Source organism: Agelaius phoeniceus, chromosome 4 (genome assembly GCF_051311805.1).
Source record: "Agelaius phoeniceus isolate bAgePho1 chromosome 4, bAgePho1.hap1, whole genome shotgun sequence".
Lineage (NCBI taxonomy): Eukaryota > Metazoa > Chordata > Aves > Passeriformes > Icteridae > Agelaius > Agelaius phoeniceus.
Window position 1 is genome coordinate 30,527,529 of NC_135268.1, and position 4,954 is coordinate 30,532,482.

The following is a 4,954-nucleotide window of genomic DNA, read 5'->3' on the forward strand; positions in this document are numbered from 1 at the left end:
CTCTCCAAGGAAGGCTGGGAAAGCAAGCCTGGTTCACTCCATCTCCTGGGTCGGTTGCTTTGCCTGGCTCAAGCCCTGTCCCTCATCACCCTTCTTTGGTCTGATTCCTGACTCCTGTCTTCAGAGTCAAGAATTGACTGAAAACTGATCTGAAAAATCATTTAACATCTTGCCCTTTGCCAGTCATCAGCCCAGTCTTCAGGAGCAACCTTTCCCAGAGCACCAAGTGCTTTGGGGCCTCCCCCCATCCTTTCCAAGTCCATGTGCTTTCCACAGAAAGCCTGTGTTTAGCAGCCAGTCTCCAGCAGGGCTGTGCAAAACCCATCCATGCCTGGGAGAGCGTGCCCATGCAACTCGCACCCTGGGAACCGGTTCACCAGCTCTGCAAGCAGAGGCCTGTCTGGTGAGGGAGTCCGTGTCTCAGCTCTTGAGGAGCCATGTGTCTTTAAAACACCCCGAGGATGACAGATTTGAGGGCAGCTTTTGGAAATGAGGAACCAGCTGAGGCTGGGGATGCTCAGCAGGCATCCATGAGGATTTGGTTCAGCTTTTCAAGGGGACTCATGCCAGGGGAAGTCTGCAAGCTGGTGCTCACTAAGCTGTTTAGAGGTGTGGGCCCTGCCTCATCCCAAGGTGCTTAGGGATGCTTGGAAGTCTGTCCTGATAACTGCCCCAGCAGCCTAGTGAGCCTGCTGCTTCTCCCAGCAGCCCAAGTAAAGAGCATTTCCGACAACAAAAGCCCTGCCCAGGGGTCCCAGTTTTAAACACAGCGCTGGCATCCGATTGCTGGTGCATCTCGGCATCTTCTCATCAACGAGAAACGTCTCTTTTGCCCCCCTCCTCTTGTCTTTGGTCTTGCTCGCAGAAAGCCGTGACTGTATCCTGCAAGCGCCCCTATCTGCTCCTGCGATCTCCCTTTGTTTGGCTGCCAGCTCTCTGCACCTGCGTGCATGCCTGCTCTCCCTCCCCGCTGCGGTTAGTCCTTCCCTCTCCCAGCCCATGGGCAGGAAAGCGGGTTTTAGCCGGGTCCAAGGGCTAAGGGGGTGTTTGGCAATGGCAAGCATTCCCACTCCAACGGCAGCTCAGCCGTAAGTGGGATGGCACACGCAGGCAGCTTGGTTATTTGTGAATGAAGCACGAGCTGCTCTGTGATTAACCCTCTGGAGGGATCCTGCCCAGATCTGTCCCGATGGGAGCTGGAATCTCCATGTTTCCTTTGCTAATTGAGCCTGAATTGTATTAGCTAATCCCATCCCCAAATCCCCCAGCTGTCCAAAGCTTACTAAGAGCAACCACACACGCTGACTGGGAGTTTGTGCTTGTCTCCCATTGGGACAGGGATTACCGTGACAAAGTGTGTGTAGTTTTGGAGTTTCGGAGTGGGGTTTTTCTGCCTTTTTTTTTTGGGGGGGGTGGTGGGGGGCGGCTGGGGGAGGAGGGAGATTTTTTGCTTGGCAATCTGTAGCCAACTGCCATAATCACTATCTCCCAATCCACAGAGAATATGCATCATAAGAAAGAAGACATTGTCATCAAGTGATGACAGGTGATGTAGGACCAGAGTAAATGAGAGTCAAATGCTGTGTGCTCCCATGGTCCTCTCTCTGTCATGGTGCCCACCCCCAGGTTTGTTCCTTTTCTTGCAAGGATTGCTGGGACAGGATAATTTGGAGGCAATGACCTGCCCTGCCCTTTTCCAAGAGTGTGCTCCAGATTACCACCAGACTCTACATCAGCATCACCAAGACCCTTTGAGTTATGGCAAGAAGCAGATGAGGCCCCTGGCCAGCATGGGCTCCAAGTATTCACCAGCTACACAGGGAAAGGAAACAAGCTGAACAGACCCACTTGAGGGCATTCCCTGTCCAGGAGGAACTGCAACAGACAGACCACCAGCCCAGAGAAGCCTCTAGAGACCTTGCTTGAATGGAAGGAGGAGGTGCTCTGCTACAGTTTCATGTCTTAAAGAGAAGCAGGGACTGAGTCATTAAAATCTTATCTATGTCATCCTCATTTGCTTGAACTTTTGTAGCTTCTTCTCCCACCCAAACTACCTCAAGAGAGAGTGGGGACTGGAGCAGCTGTGGGAGTCCCTGGCCACAGCATACAAAGCTCACTTGTTACCAGCACTGTCATATGCCTCTCTGCTCCCTCCCCCTTCCCAGCTCCACCACAACCGCTGCATCCCAACAGCACAAGCCGGGCATCCATCAAAAGGGCTATTATCCCATGATTTCTTAACAGCCACTGTAGCTCTTGGGTATGGAGAACCAAGCTCCCCCTTTGACACAGTGCCCCGAGCTAAGGAATAGCAGTGCCTGTCGCTGGCTGGCATTCTGATCTGCAGATTGTCACGGAAGCCAGGGTGGGATGGGGAGCTGCTGCCTGCACACGGGGTTGGGTTAGCAATTTAGGCCTTCCCTCCAGCCCTATAAGCTAGACAGGTCCTACAGAGTTCATGCTTTTGGCCTCCAGATGTTAGCAGTGAGGGTAACTCCCATGGAGGGCGGCTAAGAGACCACATCCTTCATTCTTTATGGCTGGTGCTTTTAATCTGCTCTTCCTGGACTGGGGGAGAAAAAGGGCACAGAAACAGTCACCAACCTCTGGAGTAGGCAAAGGGTCTGTGGTGCATGGAGAGGCAGCTTCCAGAGATGTGCACATGGACTCAGGCAACTTCTGACTGGCACCGGGCACTAACATCCCCAGAGCCTGCTGGAGGGTGCCCCTTGGCCCTTTCACCCCACAGGCAGTAGGTGCTGGCACTGGTTGCCCCTGCCTCCATCACAGGTGCCTTTTTCTTGCTGCATATGAACAGGCAAACTGGTGGCAGCACAGACAGTGCCACCTCTTCCACACACACAAGATCTACCAGCTGTGACACCATGGGCAAGGCTGGAGTCCTGGCAGGGATGGGCAGACACCCCAGCACATCAGGGACCATGGCCAGGAAGAGATCTGTGCACCACAAGTGGAAACTCAGATTTGTTCAACCACACAGCGGAGACCATAACTGATAAAAGGTATCACCATTTTCCAGTTGCTGGGTATTTTTAAGTCTCTTGGAGTAAAAAACACTACTGGCACCAGCAATCTTGGTAACTGGGCAACTTTGCTGGTCATGAGTGATACTGAACCCATCTCCAGAGGGCTTTGCTTCTTTTGTCTCCCCACAGAGACACTCATTGTGGGTTTGTGCTCTTTGCCTGCCTGCTCCCAAGGGGTTACTCTTACAGATGACTCTTTGAAAGCAAGACTCAGTGATGGCCTGTCTCCCTTCTGCCAGTGAGGGATGGCACTTGAAGCTCCAGTCATCCTAAAGTTTCCCTTTGTGCTGTCAGGGCTGCTCTGAGCCATGTGCCTCGTTGTGTGACAGTGTTCTGGAAAACAATACATTGGGAGACATATGGCTGGCTAGGATATGTAGTCATGTCTTAGCAGGCATTGTGTACTGCTTTCCACTTGAAAGGGCTTCTTTTCTGCCAGTTCTCTTGGACATTGAGAAAATACCAAAACTGGACAATGATGAATACTGTACTGAGGAAACCACGTGGCCTTACAGACACGTAAAATCCATCACACTTGGTCTCAGACCTTACGGAATAATTGTTTTATAAAAACTAGAGGTTGTTCAATTTTCTACTGGAATCTCTGGGCATTAACAGGCTGACTTCATTAGAAAAAAGAACCTTTAATTATCCTATAATCCCAAGGCTTCTGGCATGGGAAAAGATTTCCTACTTGGGGTAAACATCTCAGGAGAATTCACTCACTTCAGTGCTGTTCCAGTGTGAACATAGCATGAATTTTAAATCTGGTTTTTCTTCTTAAAGCTGTCCTAGACTCTTCACTAAGAAGGCTGGCTGTGAAAATTATAGTGCTCTTTTGAAAAGAGTGGAGGCCTATTTTAAAGTTTCAGGTATGAAATTCAGATACTTGAATTTGAAGAAGTTTACCACCCTCCAGGATTACCCAGCCATGCAGCCACAACCTCATCTGTGCTAGTTAGAGCTGGGTTCTTTCCTCCAAACTTTCTAAAATAGAGAAAATGTCAGAAATTTGGGCCATTTGTTTTCCCAGCTCATTTCCCCCTCCCACAGATGAGCTGATCTGTGCTAGGAGAGGTTTCTGTCATGGTGAGGCATTTCTGAGAGATAATTTACTCAAACAACTAGGTGTGCTGGCACTGGGATCCCACACACAAAAAGATGCAGCAAATTGACTTTGAGTGGTTTGCTTGAAAGAAGAAGCGGGAGATTGTTAAGCAGATGTCTTCATGGCAATACAGCAAATTAAGTGGAGGAGTTCTGGGGTCTCTGGACTGTTTTAATAACTGATCAAAAAAGGAGAGAGAGAACATGAGCAGACAGCCACAACTGCAAAAGACCAGCCAGCCAGGATGTTTGCAAACTGTGCTACTGCCAAAATTCCCTGAAGGGGAAGAATTTACTGGGATGTTTGGTTCCTGAGAAAGATTTTTTTTTTCTATAAGTGCTGTGCATATCTCCAGTTTCTGTTTTGTTATTTGGGGCTGGGATTCTCCATTATGCAAGCCTATTTGCCTTTTTAATCCACTATTATGTATGAGACTAGGAATGCTTTGTTGCACTAAGGAGCGGTGACTTAAGCAAGGAACTGAACTAAGGCCCTGACTAGGGCAGGGGGAGAACTGTTTTGGTTTTCCCTAGTTTTGAAGAATTTAGATGCTCAAAACTACACACCACAGAACAAGTACCAGGGTAAGTGAAGACGACTCCTTTTCCAGCCTGCCCTAAAGCATAGCTCAGACACTACAGTGAACAAAATCTCATCCTGTTCCCTTTTAATGAAGCCCAGTCTCCCACACCAGCAGAGGTTCGATATTTTCCTGAGATGCTGTCTGCAGTTTTTGCACAGTGAGGTCAAATCCTGATTTCAGTTACGGCAAACTTCTCTCCCTTCCACGGCATCCCTT